The 18,187-nt window shown below is 44.2% G+C and overlaps 1 protein-coding gene across 4 annotated transcripts in view; it reads right to left on the bottom strand.

Moving 5' to 3' along the window:
* Window positions 1-18,187, bottom strand: part of LOC136883485 (eukaryotic translation initiation factor 5) — a 188,046-nt gene that overhangs the window by 130,312 nt on the left and 39,547 nt on the right. Inside the window, exon 4 of one of the 4 annotated variants that reach the window (XM_068229687.1) lies at window positions 3,837-3,894. The exons of the other annotated variants lie outside the window; for them this stretch is intronic. The gene's annotated coding sequence lies outside the window, so the exon portion shown is untranslated. The remainder of the gene's footprint in view (window positions 1-3,836; window positions 3,895-18,187) is intronic. 4 annotated transcript variants of the gene reach the window in all.

Here is an 18,187-nt window from a genome sequence, read left to right as displayed (position 1 = left end):
CCGATGTCAACAATTACAAATACTCCAGCTTCTGATAGAAATAGCAAGAAAATTTGGACTAAATTGATGACCAATATTAGGGATGCACCCACAGCACTAAAAACCGAGTATGGAAAATTCAGCCTGTGAGCACTTGGGAAAAGGACAGTAAATACTGGTGTGCCCGACACTTCAACCACTGAGATAAAGAGGCGATAAAAGCAATGATTTCTCATTTGATAAGCATTAGTTAAGAGTTTCATCACTGGTAACCTTGTTATAACCTTGGCCTTGATAAAATAAGTGCACTGCACGAACAGAATTTAAAACTGATAGACGACCAGTGTGACCTAATATTGTATTGATGTTAACTTTAAGTTACGCTTAACCACCCCGAGTTCCAGGGCCTCTACTACCGAAAGATTTTTGTACGTTTTACTTAGAGAACTAGATTGAGATGAGTCTTGGTAGTTTAAAACCAGATACCATCCCAGAATATCCAAGGAGTGAATACGGTATGAAGGGAATGCGCAGCAAAGAACACAAAAAACGTAGTCCGTGATCTTAAACTCAATGCTGACCTTCCAGGCACTAAGACAGGACTTTGTTCATTATGAAATGATCTCGTTTAACAGAAACATTCCGGAGTTTCCCTTCGCTACTACAGCTCCAACACTTAATAAGGATAAAACTTCAATGTAGAAAGTCCAGTTACGCTGGTCTTCTTTGGTTACAGAGGAAGCAACTTAAAATGCCATCTCACAATTTTTTTGAACATCTCGAAAGTACCAGTCATTAGCAGTACTCGAATCCTAGAGCTTTCATTGATCAGCAAAGGAACAGGTGTCGGGCGTGATTGGATGGATAATGTTAAGCAAAGCCGATCTAAAATTAACCAAGAATAACAGTAACGATCAGTTTATTATGGAAAACAGTAATTAGCTTAATATACGTATGCCCGCTGTTCAACTCTACTTAAATCCTGGAGCACTGCCAGTAGCCCACTATCTATTCGCCTTTTTTATCTGCCTCGCCCCCCCACCCACTTTCATTTGCTTTACGTCGCACCGATGCAGACTGGTCTGATGGCGACGATAGAAATAGGAAAGGGCGAGGACTGGAAAGGAAGTGACCTTGGCTTTAATTACAGCGCAACCCCAGTATTTGCCTGGTGTGAAAATTGGAAACCTTCAGGACTAGTAACCCACTATCTCCGAATGCAAGTTAACAGGTTCGTGACACTAACCACGCGGCAAACAAACAATTAAAATTTAAGTAAGCCGTTCCCTATGTTCCGTTTCGCAGTCTAACACCTCCTCCCCTGCGGTCCTTTGAAAAAAGTTTGATGTAAATTTGTTGTACCGATATATTATGTTTTTTAGTTACAGGTTACATTTTCGCAGAAGACTAAACTTCCCAATGAAATCATGTACAGATCATTGCCCTAATCTAATATATCCCATTCAATTCCTAAGAAAATACATAGGGCGTTTCGAAAACACGCGGCAAAACCGGATTCCCCACGTGAAGAGGGACAGAGGATTTATAAACATTTGAATGCGGAAATTTGCAATTACCGAGATATCAGACTCTTGTACCGAAAGCTGGATTGCTATTTCTTAGAAATGTGTCTGAATTTCATATCAAGATGGTCTTGATTGCATTGAAGACGGGTTCGAAATGCTTACACCCCGACACTCTGCAGACTTCTGCTTGTCGCCTCATTGCGCTACGAACAGTCTGACAATCCAGCACAGTTGTTCTACTCGGTGTTTCTGTGGCGAACACCAATGACTTGAAGTACCCTCACACAAAGAATATCTGGTACAGATCCGGTGAGCGTAGAGGCCCAGCAATTGGTCAACCTGTACATATCTAGCGTTCATTACGACGTTACGAGGGGCACGGGCATAAGGACTAAAATGTGATGGGGGCCAATCAAGCATAATATATATCACATCAAATAACATTAGAGATTACGATACTTCTGCATTTCATGAGCACTCCAATCCTGCAATTCTGCCATGTACACTGGAGTCCAAAAGTTTAAGCATAAGTTACGAGTAAGCAGGGCAACAAGAAATAGACCGCAAATCGCACGACATGCGCACCTAACGTGTTCGCTCTGTATAGCAAAGGAGTGTTCCCTGCTTTGACTAGCGGCGTAACAGCAAGGTAAACACAGCCAACGCCTGCGCCCCATATTCCCTCAGTCGTGTTTGCCCTGTTATAGTGTGCGGTGTGTAGCCTCGTGGTGAATGCGACATGTTGGCACAACGACGCTATTTGGACCCCTTTTGCAGGGTAGTATACTCGGCTGCCTGGAAGCAGGCCAGACAGACCGAAGACGCCGTATCCTTGAATGTGCCACAAAGTGTCATTTCCAGGCTTTGGAGAAGATTTCGAGACACAGGAGATGTTAGTCGTAGGCCAGTACCAGGTCGACCAAGGGTAACCACCCCATAGCAAGACCGATATCTGACCTTAACCGTCCGATGAAATCTGAGTGCACCTGCAAGACAATTGTCGGCGGATCTTGCAGCCGTCTCAGGAGGTTCCGTTTCCCGGCAAACTGTGTGCCGGAGGCTCAGAACAACAGGGCTGTTTGCCCGACGTCCAGCGGTGTGCGTCCCGCTCACTCCAGCACAGAGACGGGCCCGTTTAGTGTGGAACCGTCAACATAGAAACTGGACCATGAATGAATCGAGGCATGTGCTCTTCACAGATGAATCCCGCTTCAGTTTGCAGAACGATTCCCGTCACACAATCTGGAGAGAACCGGGTAACCGATACAACCACAGGAACATCGTGGAACGGGACCAGTACGGTGGTGGTGGCGCCATGTGTGGGGCGGCATCATGTTGAATGGTCGTACGGACCTGCACATCTCCATGGGTGGTCCGAGGAACACTTAACGCTCGAAGATAAAGGGATGAGGTACTGAGACCACATGTTCGACTCTTCGGAGGTGCGGTTGGTCCAGATATCCTCTTAATGGACGATAATGCCCGACCGCACCGCGCTGCTCTGGTGGATGAATTTCTGGCTGGGGAAGACATTCATCGCGTGGACTGGCCAGCGAGGTCTGCGGATATGAATCCTATAGAACATGCCTGGAATGCATTGGGGAGGCGAATTGCATCCCGTCAGTCTCCACCAATGATCAAGACCTTCACATTGCCCTTTCGGAGGAATGGGATCGACTGCCACAAGAGCTCTTGGACCATCTCATAGAGAGCATGCCACGTCGCTTCGAAGTAGTGTAGGCGTTAGGGGTAACCATATACCCGAAAAACAGCATATTCTGTTGTGGAAGACATTGGCAAATTGTTATTTGCCAAAGGTGTACCTTAGCTATCAGAACCTTTGACACTTTTTTTGGACAAGTTGTGTCACATATGGTGTGTGTCAGCTTCCGTTTGTTCAGCAATCTGACATTCCTATCAGGCGGTATGGCCTCGTTTAGTGATTAACTTTTGGACACTGGCGTATTTCTGAAACCTCTAAATACATCAAAGGATCATAATACGTAAAATACGTCTATAGATATCTTAAGAAGCGTGTGCATTGGTAACAATGAATCAAGGATACATACGTAGTTGAATATCGAGCTTCATTGTCATACAGGTCAACATGCCAACGTTGGCATACTCAAGACTAGCCAGTATCGGAAAGGATAATCGCAGATCTCTCACAACTTACGTCTTCAGAACGGTTTTATTATTATTATTATTATTATTATTATTATTATTATTAATAATAATAACTAGCATAGCGAACATTCTACTCTACGCATAAGGCCAAATCGATTGATTACAGCAAGATACTAACTAAATAACCTTTCGAATTATTCTTACCTTCGGACGCTTAACGGCGGGATTGGTACGAGAAGAAACGACATGCACACCATGCAACCTAAAGAAAATATGTCAACGTTAATTTTCATTACATGCAAGGAATACTTAAAACAAGAGATAACGCGTTCGGTAATCAGTGTTTATAGTGACTGAGGATTGGAAGGGCCCCATATACATTAACTTTTATATTTCAGAACTAACCAGCCATGTTCTTCAGTTTCGTTTCAAGTAAGACTGAATGGCTACTGCCAATTCATCTGGTTGAAAGCAAAATGGATAAAAGTGAAACATGCCTTCTATATATAACAGCATAACCCGATGAGAATGTTACTATCGCTATGGAATTCTGGCGCGAATCATGCACGTCAAGTAGGAAAAACTTCATTGGTTACCAAGCGAACACTAATGACCGACTGACTTGTACGAAGGTGATGCAATATAACATGTTCATATTACAAAACCTACATTTAGCAGCCACCAATATTGTGTGTATTTTTTATAAAGCCATGTGTTCACCGCATTAAAATTAACATGGTACAATGTACATGTTAGAATAGATTTCAATGTTGTAGTTGACCGAGATCGGACGGCATATTATTTTTATATTACATGAATACAAAGGGGGCTAGGAATTGTGCAAGCTGTAGTGCATAACCAATGTTTTGGAACGAATGGAGTGCAGAGCGTTTAGACTACTTATGACTACGACTCAGATGAAAAAAGTGCGTCATGCAAGGCGAGATACACTGAACGACTGGGTTGCACTAGCTAGCACTGCAAACCTCTGGCAAGGCCAAGTCTCCAAAAGAGACTTGTAATATAGCAGCAGTGAAGGAGTGAGGTCGTGATATTGTAATAATGTCTAAAAGTGATTAATTTGTGAACTGATATTGTTATTCAAATATTTTTGCTAGTAAGGCAATTCCTAAGAATGGAGATCTGGTTGTTGCTACCAGTTCTCATTTAGTGAAATGTATAGCGTAACGGCAGTGTTAACGAAAGTATATGCCATTCATATTCAAGATTAATAGCGCATTTGGGACAACAGTCTGTCTGTTCAATGAACTCCAGTCGAGGTGAACAATTTCATCGGAAGCTGTCAAGAGTTCAGATGTGGAATGTGATGCGAACTATTACGTATCCGGCGTGGTACAAATTTACAACACGACGTGAGTCTCATTAAGAGAAAATGTGGGAGGTCAAATGTGGACTCGTTAAAACGTCTAATTAAACATCAAGGTTATTACAATAGAAGAACAAGGGGAGAAGTGAATAAATTGTTGTGAATGCCATTGTGATCGATTTTGTGTTTTATACCCTCGGATATATATGTTACAGATGACTACTTAAACATACCAATTTGTCCACGTTTGTTTGGTTTACAATTCTTCGTGGAGAAATCCGTATGACAGGTTTTCTTCTCAATTCTATCGTTTTCAGGGCGTGTTAGGTAAAGTCCAACACAATACCAGATTTCCAGTTCATGTACTATACGCAACATGGGTTGATGTTTACATTTTCCCTACCACAATTATATAAGTTTGAGGGATCTTCTGGTGAAGTCAACTTATCAGGATTTCCGGAATATTCATTACTATAATTAATAATAATAATAATAATAATAATGACTAAACTCGGGAACTAATTAGTAAATATATACAAACAGAGCAGGTCAAACATTCTGCATAAGTTTAGCCTTAAATGAAGAAACAGTCACTAAAGACTAAAGTCAACACTTGAACTAAATACAATTTAACAGGTAAACATTATAGAAAATGCAAATACTCCATAAATGAAGCTATGAATCTCAATTTAAAGGTGAGATTTAACTTAAGCATCTTGAAACTTTTGTCCCGAGGACCTGAACCGCAACATTAAGGGACTTCACCCTTATGTATTAAATAACGGTGGTTTAACTTTGTACCAACATATCGAAGGTTTTCGGCGACGCGAGGATGAGAAAGGTCTAGGAATGCGAAGTTAACGACGGTGACCTTAAGGTACAACTCATCTGACTGATGTGAAAATTGGAAACCACGGAAAACCGTCTTCAGGGCTGCCGACGGTGGAATTTGAACCTTCCATCTCCGAAATGCAAACTCACAGCTATATACGCGACCCTACCCGCACGGCCAACTGGCTTGTTCCCATACGTGCACGTAATTCGACAACCTCAAGGGGAAACCTAGTTCTTCATCTCTAAGTATTACGCAGAACTGGCATCCAACGTCTGGCAGGATGCAGCCACCCAATGCACACCGCTTACCTCTCCTAAGCAATATATTCCACTACCATCTTTGAGAATATATCAATCATTGCTTAACACCTGGAAGAAAATTCAGAACAATCCCTAACTAAAATAATAATGTAACTAAACCTCCAAACAGCTAAAATAAAGATTTGATCGACACATGAGCTCCAACACTGTAACGTTCCAGACGTCACAGTGTAATTATGTTAATTTTATTATGTGTAATTAATTCAGGAATTTAACGTCATGATATTTATCTTGTTATGTAATTTTATTATAATTCATGTTTGATCATTTGCTCACTATCATTTCATTACTTTGTAACTACGACTTGTAAACGAGGGCTGAATATCCTAATATTAACTTAGATTCTTGCGACATTCGTTTAAATTTAACTTGCAGTAGATTTTCCTCTATCTTGCCACATCACCGAGGAAGAAGGACAAATTTAGACATCAAATTCTGGGAAAAGCGAGCACGTGTTCAAGCGTTGTAACGAAAGCTACTGTATTTCGACCAGAATAATTCAAACTGATCACCGCCTATATTTTCAAAGGAGCGTCATGTTGCCATGGATACTGAGTGAAAGGGCTAATAGAAGAACAGTTGATATCTTGGTTGGGACCCATCAACTCTAATATCTGGAGTGGGGAGAGACGTGTCAACTGATTGGACCACGTGTAGCGACCTGTAATTAGAGCCAGAAAAGGTTATAAAAGGGCGTGTTGGAGCTCTTGGCATAATCTTCTTGATTCTTATATCTTGTATTTCGCTTTAGGTCTGATAACTTGTCTTATGGTTGTTGTACCATAGTGGACTAGTGTGATAGTTTATCACTTCTACATTCATCACTTCGTTACCACGACGTGGTACTTAGGAATTTCTGAATGATGGGTGTATAGCCACTCTCATCAGGAAGTACGAACAGCTCTGTATTAGACCAGTTTATACCAGTCCAAGACCATACGTAGTATTAAACTAGATAGAAATGAAACTTCAGTGCACATTTTCAGTAAAGTTGGAAGGATTATTAATTGAGTATCCTCTCCACATAACCCAAGGAGGTTTTTTTAACTATGACTTAGGGTTCATCTCCAATATATGGGATAGAGCATAACAGGGAGTGATAGTTTCAAAGCCATCATCCAATTAGTGGTTGATGCAATTTGCAAGGCAGGAATGGTACTTAGCTGCAGATGAAGATATCTCAAAGACGACCGGTGATGTTCCAGCTACAAGGATGGAAGCTTTCCAAGGACCAGCAAAACAAGACTACATGGTGAGCAAGCGAGTTAAAAATATTGCAAGTTTTCGCGAAGTAGAGTCATTCAACTTTTTGTTAAATTCATTTCCTATTTTAAATTCAGTTCTCGTTAAACCGTCGTCATTTATATTCAATATAATAAGTAGTATTTTCCTAGTCCACTTTAATCAATCTGCCTTAATTAGCCTTTTGATTTCTAATTCTCCTGCTTAATGATTAGTGCACTATCACCCCACCCCTGTGATAAGAGTCCGTCCAAGCTTGATTATAAATTTTTATCTTTAAGTCATCAACTTAAAGATTGGCGCCCTTAGCTTGCATGGTTGCATTTCTCGTTCAATGATTGTTCTCCAAGAGGGGAAGTCACAACACTTTCAATGCCTGTAAACAGTGGTTATAGCGGACTGGACTAATATCCCACCATCCAGAATCCCTGTGAACGACCTTCTGGATTCTAACTACCGAGACGTGCAGGATTCTGAATCACGCCAGAACCAGAAAAACCAGGATCTCATATTGCTGTGACTGCAGAAGAGCACCAAACTGTGGACCATATAGCCTTTGCATCCGTGCATTCAAGGGGCACAATGACCTCAGCACATCAAAATCAGCTTCCTAGCTATCTGAACTTTGGAAAGAGACTTCGTGTGTGATATGTACATACTGTGTTAATGAGTACACTGTAAAACATGTTGTCCATCAGACACTAAATAAGTAAATAAAGTATACACAGAAACATCATGAAGGCCACTAGATGAACATTAAACTGCCGCAATTACAAAGAAAGTACACTCAGTGTAAGTTGTACAGAGTGAACCTACATTATAGGAAGGTACAAGGAACTATCTCAGAATCTTACAGATACTACAGACATAGCATTTGCAACATTTACATTGTGCGACTGCAGGGCAAGTTTTCTGCTATCACGCGAAATTTAAGAGAACCATGCGGGTTATAATCCAAGTATTTCACGGCCCACTAGAAATAACAGACATAAAACGTTTCAATTTAATTCCTCTTTGTTATTGCATACAACGAAAGGTTTCAGACGTAACGAACAGTAGTACGTAGCATGTACTTGTTTTATTGCATGACATCCATTAATTCCGAAACGTTAGATAGGATGCTTGTTTAAAGGGGCCTAACATCTAAGGTCATCGGCCCCTAGTGGTACGAGATGGACGACAAGAGATAATTAAAATATTACAATGCAACAATTGACTAGAGTTTAAAATAAATTATGAAAAATTATTGATAGTAAAACAATCAGTGGATCTCAGTCGCAACGTCTTATTTTCTAATAAGCCAGCCCCGCGGTGTACAGGTAGCGTGCCTGCCTCTTACCCGGAGGCCCAGGGTTCGATTCCCGGCCAGGTCAGGGATATTTACCTGCATCTGAGGGCTGGTTAGAGGTCCACTCAGCATACGTGATTACAACTGAGGAGCTATCTGAGGGTGAGATAGCGGCCCCTGTCTAGAAAGCCAAGAATAACGGCCGAGAGGATCCGTCGTGCTGACCACACGATGCCTCGTAATCTGCAGGCCTTCAGGCTGAGCAGAGGTCGCTTGGTAGGCCATGGCCCTTCAGGGCTGTTGCGCCAGGGGGTTTGGTTTGGGTTTATTTTCCTATAAAAGTATAGAAAATAGAGGTGATAATGGAAGTACATATATATACAATTCATATTAGAAGTTAAAATAACTCAAAATACGCAAACACGAACACGACAAAGGACATTATTACACGCTTTCCGCATACTTAGGATTTTTGTCAGGCTTGAGGACAGGAATGAAGATGCCCTCTTGCCACTGAGACGGAAACGCACCCTCTATCCAGATTCAGTTGAACACTCGAGATACAACAGACTATCCTAAAGTGTTTCGACATCTAGTTATGGACACTGTCACCGTCATCTCGCAGAATGAGGGAGATGGTACTCGGGAGTGTTACCCTGCGGCGCAGATCGACCAGGTCCACGCACTCCGTTAGGATGTGTAGCACGGTACGATGATCGCCGCAAGTACACACCGAAGGGGCCTTTCAATAAATGGGAGTGCGTTAGTATACCGTGGCCGATCCGACGACGACATAATACCACTGCTTCCCTCCGAGAACCCCGAAGGGATGTCCTCCATACTATCGTTGTACCTTTTATCGCCCACAGCTCATAGGGATGAGTGGCCTGCCACTCCGTCTCCCAATGGCACACAACCAAATGTCTCAGTTGAGAGCGAATATCACTCGCTGGAACCTTGTAAGGCAATGGGGACAGTGTAACTGCCTCCTTGACAGCCTTTCTGCTAACTTGTTTCCCTCTACACCCATGTGGCTTGGAAGTCACATAAACGTGATTCTGGTGCCGGCATTCGAACACCTGGCCAGCAGGTCCTGGATCCGCTGCACCAGAGGGTGCCGAGAGAAACAGGTGTCAACAGACTGTAGCGAGCTCAAGGAGTCAGTACACAGAAGAGTCCGCGCTCATCGCACAGTGTGTACCGCAGAGCTTCACAGATAGCATAGAGCTCTCCTGTGTACACACTACAGGTTTCCGGGAGAGCAAAAATAAATCTATCAGTACCGACAACGAACGCACAGCCCACTTTCGTGTCTGTTCTCGAACCATCCGTGTAAATGACGACTGAACATGGATACCGGCAGACAAAGGAGAGGAAGAGCCTCCGATAAATTGAAGGGTTCGCGTTTTCCTTCGGGTACCCCAAATTGGTTGTCTGACAAGGCAAGGAACCGAAGGTACATCAAAACAATTTGTGACTGCTATCCAAGCGTATTCCAACCGGCCGCGTTGCTCGAGAACAAGCAGCGTCCAGCCGATGGTGTCAATTGTTGAATACGCAAGGTTAGCTTGTGTGAAGTGGTATCTCCCACAAATTTGCAGCATACGACACAAGCATTTGCTGGCGCCTCAGGTGTAAAGGCGATAGACCATATTCAGCGAGCAGGCTAGTAATGGGGCTTGTCCGAAAAGTCCCCGTCGCCAAACTAACCCCGCGGTGGTGGATGCTGTTCAGTGTCGCAAGGACGCTTGGTCCTGCTGAGCCATGTGCTGCACTGCCGTAGTTTAACCTGGATAAAATATGTGCCCTATAAACTCGTAGGAGCACCGCACGGTCACCTCCCCAATTAGTGCTACTAAGAAACTTCCAAGATATTCAGGTTCTTGGTGCATTGCACGTTTAACTGCGGCACGTGTGACTCCCACGATAATTTGCTATCGAAAAGGAGACGAAGAAATCGGTGTTAACTACGGGAAAGGCGACATTTCCTAAATAAAGCTAAGAATGAGGGGGAAGAGTGCCTTACCGACAAAAGTGGATAACAGAGGTCTTTGCGGTGAAAAACCGAAAGCCATGTTCTAAGGTCCACTGTTCCACTCTGCTAATAGCTTGCTGTAATTGTAGCTCTGCGACTGCCATATTACGCGAGCTATAGTGCAGAGCAAAATGGTCCACATATAGCGACAGTATTACTGCTGAACCAGCAGCAGTGACAATATCGTTTATGGCAATCGCAAACACTGACACTAAGAACCGATCCCTGTGGGACTATTTCCTTCAACGTGGTATTGCGAATATGCCCTCCCAACTCGGACACGGAATAGACGGAGGGACAAAAAATTCGCAATAAATACCGGCAAGTTACCTGCAAGACTGAAAGAAATGCTGTTTGCGGAGAAATGTATCCTAGATAGAACTCTCCAGGCGTACCAGGTGGTCAGTGGTCGAGCGAGGGGCTCGAAAACCACACTGGTACTCTGACAAAAGTCCTTGTTTCTCCAGACACCACACAAGTCGGCGATTTACCATCCTCTCAAATAGCTTACACAAGCAGTTAGTGAGACAGATCTACAACTTCCTGCATACTTGGGATTTTTTCTGGCTTGAGGACAGGAATGATTATGCCCTCTCGCCGCTGAGACTGAAACGCACCCTCTATCCAGATTAGGTTGAACACTCGAAGGATATATATTAGACTATCCTCACTAAGGTGTTTCAACATCTGGTTATCGACATTGTCTGGATCCGGGGACGTGTCCTTGCAAAGCGCCAAGGCGCTGCGAAGTTCCCACTCCGTAAAGGTCACACTATAGTCCTCTGAAGCTTGAGTGGCAAAACTGAGGTGATGACGTTCTGCCTCCCGCTTCAGACAGAGGAAATCACGATGGTAATTCCCGAAGCCAGACACATCCGCGAAATGGCTACCTAGATGGTTAGCATTCGAGAGTGGTTCAGTGACGATACTGCCCGCAATGGAAATTCCAGGGACAGAAGATGATCTTGGATACCCGAAATACGTCGAACTTTAGTCCACACTTGAGATGGAGTATGTGACGTCATAGAAGACATCTCACCCACGAAGCTTTCTTACTTTGGCGAATAAGAACTCGCGCCATAGCATGGAGTTTTTTAAATGCTACCAAGTTAGCCACGGTACGCTGCCTACGATAACGTTCATGAGCGAGACACGTTCTTTGATAGCTGCTGCAATTTCTTCGTTTCACGAAGGAACGAGTCTTCGGCGAGGAGTCCCTGGGAAGGAGGGAATGACTCCTCAGCAGCAGCAGCAAGAATAAGTTATATCGCCGTCTAAGGTCCGCCTGGCCTCGTCGTTAAAGACTTTGGCCAATCAGCATGTTTAAGAATCCATCAAGGAGGGGCCCAAGACGCATTTTTGTTTCAACTTAGTACGAATTATGGGAAAATGGTTATTGTCACAGATCACCGTGTGTATGCCACCGACACAGCGAAACCAACGTTCGGCTGCATATACTTAAGTCTATGCGAGAGTGTGCCGTAACGTACACTGAAATGAGTTGGTTCACCTGTGTTCAAAATACATAAATCCAGCTCTATTACTAATGTTTGCTCTTTTCCCCTGGGTCAAGGCCTTTCAGAGCCCCATATGGGGTGATGGGCGTTAAAATCTCTCAATAAGAGGAACGCAGGTGGAAGCTGGTCCATAAAATCAGTGACCTCAATATGTTAGGAGGGAGGCCTGGTGGAAAATAAACTGCGACTATGACAGGCAGCGGTATCCGTACCACAATTGCTTCTAGTAGGGTTTATTATTATTATTGATTATATACAGTCGTATCAGCACATACATACATCAGCACTGTCAAGAAAAATGGCTTTGATATTTTATGATTATAATCTGGTAGGGTTCTTAGAGAAGGAGCCTCCGTGGCTCAGACGGCAGCGCGTCGGCCCCTCACCGCTGGATACCGTAGTTCAAATCCCGGTCTCTCCATGTGAGATTTGTGCTGGACAAAGCGGAGGCGGGACAGGTTTTTCTCCGGGTACTCCGATTTTCCCTGTCATCTTTCATTCCAGCAACACTCTCCATGATCATTTCATAGCATTTATCATTCATTAATAAATCACCTTGGGAGTGGCAACCCCATTGTAAAAACAGCCTATATATGTTTCATTCCTGACCCGGTCAATGACTGGAAAACAGGTTGTAGGTTTTTTCAGGATTCTTAGATGAAACTCTTCCCTATAGGTATCAGAACGAACAAAAATACCCACGCCACCGGAAGCCCGATGAGCATAATATCCTTCTGTCGAGTATAGCCTGAAATTTCTCAAGACCGTATGATGATCTGGTCTTTTGTCTCCTGAATACAGACTATACTCGCCACGAACTCACTAATGACCTGACGCAGCTCAGCAAGATGTCTGCCATAACCGTTACAATTCCACTGTAACAGTGCCATAGTATGGACTGTAAAAATATTGTTAGGTTATGAGCGACAAGATACTCTTAAACCTGAACACTATCAATATCAACATCTACACCCGAAGATGGAGATGACAGCTCGACGTCCATCCCGTCATCGACAGACGGCGGGACTGACGCCCAGAACTTCGACGCTTTTCCGGGGGCCGGAAGTCCCCCTACGAGCGGAGCGCGCAGGTTTTGAAGCAGACGGACATGATTCCCCTCCGGAGGAGAATTGCGGGAGCGCCCGGTAAAGGCGCCCCTCTTCGCCTTCTTTTCGAGTTTAGGTGGGCTGGGAGATAGCTGCCCAGCCCTGGTCGACGATGCCGCCTCCCCCGGCTTGGGCACGGCTTTCGCCGACCTAGCCTTTACCCCCCTGCTGTGCCGAGACTCCGAACCGGCACAGACTTCTTGTTGTTCGAAGGTTGGGTCGTCGTTGCCCCCCCCCCCCCCCTTTCGTGCTTTTACTCTTCGCGACTTTGCTCTAAGGAGCAACAGTCGCCCTGGGCGAAACGATCATCACGAGTAACGATGTCGCAAAAGACGAACCTGGGAGACTGAGTCTAGTGTATTAGCAGGTTTATTAGTGGAATTAAACTTACGGCGCGTTTCCTGGTAGGAAAGAACATCCAGGGTCTTGATCACCTCACTCAGATATGTCGGACAGTTCCGATCGCGAGGAGAATGAGTAGTTAGTGCACCTGTACAGAGTTGTGCACTCCTCCGCGCCTTAAGCTAGTCTTCCACATGTACCACACACGAACTGATTCGATCAACGATATACCGTATGTCCGAATCTCTGGAGGCGGAATGTACGGCCTCACATCGCAACGACAAGTTGTTACCTTGACTTCGTCTGGTAACACTGACAACTTGAAGGAAACAATGAAGGCACTAGTGGCAACGTCTTCACCGTTGACTTTGCGCGTAATGCGCCGGACGTGTGTCACGCCACGGTTTTTCATGCCTTCCATCAACTCTTCGTCAGTATTCAAAATAAGGTCGCGGTGGAAGATGACTCCGCGAAGCGGATTCAAAAATTTGTGCTCCTCCACTTTGATGGGGATTTCGCCAAAGTGGTCGCACTTAAGTAACTGATCGGCTTGCAGTGCTGTACGATTCTTCAGAAGCAAACTATCGTTGCACATTTTCTTGAGATCCTCAAGTTCGCCGTAGATGCCTTTAATGTTGTCTACTAAAAAGGATCGATTTGACCAGCTTAAAATCGTGCTCATCGGTTGTGCTAGCAACCAGAAACCTAAGGAAGCTGGATCCCATTCCTTCACGCTGCGCATGTTCCCAGCGAGATGAACCTCTCAAGCAGGCAAAAGTTAGAGTTCGGTGGAGAACCACCTTGGGCAGGTCGATGACGTTCCGAAGCCATGCCCGAAATCATCCTCCCTGAATGCCACCCACTCCGATCATGGGTCTCTGTAGCCGAACCAAACAGCCAAGGCAGAATCCACCTGGTCATAGCCGGTACTGCCCGGGGTCCGATGTTCGACGATGCCCAATACAGGATGACAGAGGCAATGAGCACTAGGATTCCCTCCTCCAGTCATCCGCAAAAGCATGTACCCCATAGGGTGCACAGAGCACAAAATATAGAGAAAATATAATAATAATAATAATAATAATAATAATAATAATAAAAAATCCGTCTGGCATTCGGCTGTGCGGGGACCTCTTATTAAGCGGATACTACTGCAAGATGCCTGTCATAACCGCTTCCAGGGTGGTTAATGCACGGGTTTTCAGGCGTAAACGCACACGTAAGGGGCCTATCTCCGAGCAGCACGCACATCAAGAATTTTGAATCGGTCTACAATTAACCCTCAAAAAATAAAAAAATAAAGAGGGGACCATGGCCACATGACCCTTTTAGTCGCCTTCTACGACAGATAGGGATTACCCGTGAATGTATTCAGCCCCTCCCATCCGCAGGGGGTCTAACACATTGTACCAAACCGCAATCCATGTCGGACCCTAGGTCGCCCCTTTTAGTCGCCTCTTTCGACAGGTAGGGGATACCGCATGTGTATTCTTCATGTGCGTCCCCCACTCGCAGGGGGTAAACCTTAGATAACCAACGCATTTTTTACAAAGACCAAGGGATATTTTAGAAAAGAAATGTATAAAGAGATGATCGTTCCGCAGTAAACTGGCCTTGAGATAGGAAAGATGAAGAACGACTACACTACTAACAAGTTTTCACTGCGTACCCTAGCAGGGTACGGCGGGCCTCCTAGATGATTACGCCCTGTCAGGACAGGGGGAAGTGATTATTGTTTGAAGGGGCCTAACAGCTAGGTCATTGGCCGCTAATGCTACGAGGTGTGACGAAATCAAAATAAAACTTCGAAATGTATCCACTGATTTGAATCAAAAACTAATGGTAATGAGAAAATGATCGTGGAACGAAAACCATCAGTGGATTCAATTCACAATGTCTTAATTACTGGGATGATGCTTATTATCAAAAGGGGTCCAAAATCCAAGTCACAGGCCCCTCACAATGGTACCAATCACTCGTAAAACAGAACCTTGGTGTTCCTCCTAGAATGGTACTAATCACAGGTAACGTGGACGCATGGTGGTACTAATCACACGTAATATAAACCCATCGTATGTCACACACAATGTCACCACTCGCAGGTAACACAACCCCATGGCGTTTCGCACACAAGGGCACCATTCACCAACAACGTAGACCCATGGTGCACCTTACCTAGGTAATCACGGGCTTGGTGGAACTAATCACAGGCCACGTACACTCATGGGGTGGCTCACATAATGGTACTAATCATAGGCAATGCAGACCCATGGTGCATCACACACTGTGGTAACGCCCACAGACAACACAATCCCAGGGTGTTCCGCACATAATACTACTACTACTACTATATGACAACGCAGACCAATGGTTTTCCTCCAATAGAGGTACTAATCACGGGTGCCGTTATTCCGGTGGTGTTTCTCACACAGTAGTACTAACCGCAGGCAACGTAGACCCATGGATGAAGTGGTACTACTCATAGGTAACCAGACCGTACTGAACACACTGGAATGAACCAATGGAATACACACGACTTCTTTTACAAGCAATACTCTGACCCATAATGTTCCGCACAGAATGGTACTGCTCCCATAAAACGTAGACCCTCGCAAGGTGGTACTAATTCAAAGTAGCGTTGACCCACGGTGTTCCGCACGTAATGGTACTAATCACAAGTAATCTCATGGTTCTAATGTCATCATCCCTTGGTCGCCCTTTTTAGTCGTCTCTTACGACCGGCAGCTTATACCGTGGGGGTAGTCTACGTCTGCGTCCCCTACCCACAGGGGGGTAGAGAGAGAGAGAGAGAGAGAGAGAGAGAGAGAGAGAGAGAGAGAGAGAGGAAAAAGAAGCGATCCGACATTTCGAAACTGAAGTAATAGGCAAAGAAAGGCAAAGGTCTCGAAGGTCGTGAAAATGAAAAACTCCCTCGACCTCGAATGCTGTAATACCGTCGGGGCCGGAAAAGAACAAGAGTAGAGCAAGCGAGGTCGGACAGGATAAATGGAAGTGAGGAGCCTGACAAGTAACTGGAAGCAATGCCACGACTCGGCTAAAGGCCCCGTGGTCGCCAACCCACGCTCCCAAGTTGAGAGCCATGCCAGGGGAAGTGTTGGGGTGATTTGAGATGGAGGTAATTATCGTTTCAAGAGGATGTACAACGGGCCAATTATCCTCTAGGTTATTCGAAGTGCGAAGGTTATAGGACAGCGGCAGTGACCTATAAAAAGAAATGTCCCAGCATTCGCCTTAGTAAGGAGACTGGAAAACCACGCATTCTCAGGACAGCCTACGGTGGCACTAGTCCATGGCCTGGTAAAACCGAAGCTAAACAGCGATGGCATGGCACGGCACGTCATCGCAGTCGAGCCCTCCACTTGGCAAACAGCAGCTTCCCGGCAGGACGAGCCAAGGTCAGAAGCCAAAATCAACGCACGGAAACGCAAACTTTAATGTTCCCCCTCAGAGAGGGGAATGGAAACTTTTAGATCTTACTTGTGTGGTTCTTGGCAGTTGTTTTTATCACAAACAATGACTAACACTGATGTCGACTAAGTACATTATTGTATTACTGTATGTCACTTTTTCAGACAAGTTTCTACTTTTTAAGCCACATAACAGTATAATCAATAGATGCATCATCGTAAAGTAACACTTAGCCAGTCATGTATTTAGAACCTAATGTTTTTTTAATAACTTTATATCTGCCTTTAGGCTGCTCGTCCACTGGAAGCGATTACACGCGATTACGAGATGAGGCGACTACAGGCGATTACAGGCGATTTTGATCAAGCGACTACACGTGACTGGGGTCGTCCACTAGAGGCGACTATGCGCGGCTGTCAGTTGGCATCTGTACTCCGTACAGGTCTGTGTGTGTTTCCGTTTGTCAAGTTATTAAACGTATTAAATAGTCTGTGAGATGGATGATGATGATTTAGTTTACATTCTGGAGAGTCCCTACCTGACGAGGCGTCGGAGGAAAAATCGCAAAAGGAGACATCGGTGCTGGGTAAACCCAATACTAGCTAAAAGGAAGCCAATGGGAGAATTCCATCATCTGCACAATGATTTGGACAAAGACCCCCAGAAATTCTTTGATTATTATCGGATGCGTCCAGAAACGTTTCACTATATTTTGAATGCAATAGAGCCCAAAATAGCCAAAACGTCAAACTTCAGGGAGACAATAACACCTCAGGAACGTTTAACTGTGACTCTAAGGTAAGTGATATGAATAGTTATTAAAAGAGTGTTGATATTTATTTTTGCTTTTTAAAAAAAATATTTATTAAAGAATGAAATATCGAATTAAGTATGCAATTTAATTTATCAGTGTAACCTACAAAAACGAGAGAAAAGCACACAATCTATAAGAAAAAAAGTAAAAAGGGCTAAATAGAAATATGAAACCTTTAAATCTAATTTGAAAAGTCTCTGTTGTTTTCAATCATACTCTTTTTAGTTTGTTGTACCTCCACAACACATATCACTTTAAACACTTTAACACGAAGTCTGTTATGATGCACCGGAAAAGTTG

This window comes from Anabrus simplex, chromosome 11, assembly GCF_040414725.1.
Source record: "Anabrus simplex isolate iqAnaSimp1 chromosome 11, ASM4041472v1, whole genome shotgun sequence".
Classification (NCBI taxonomy): Eukaryota; Metazoa; Arthropoda; class Insecta; order Orthoptera; family Tettigoniidae; genus Anabrus; species Anabrus simplex.
The sequence above is the reverse complement of the archived record's forward strand: the minus strand, read 5'-3'. Positions and strand labels throughout refer to the sequence as shown.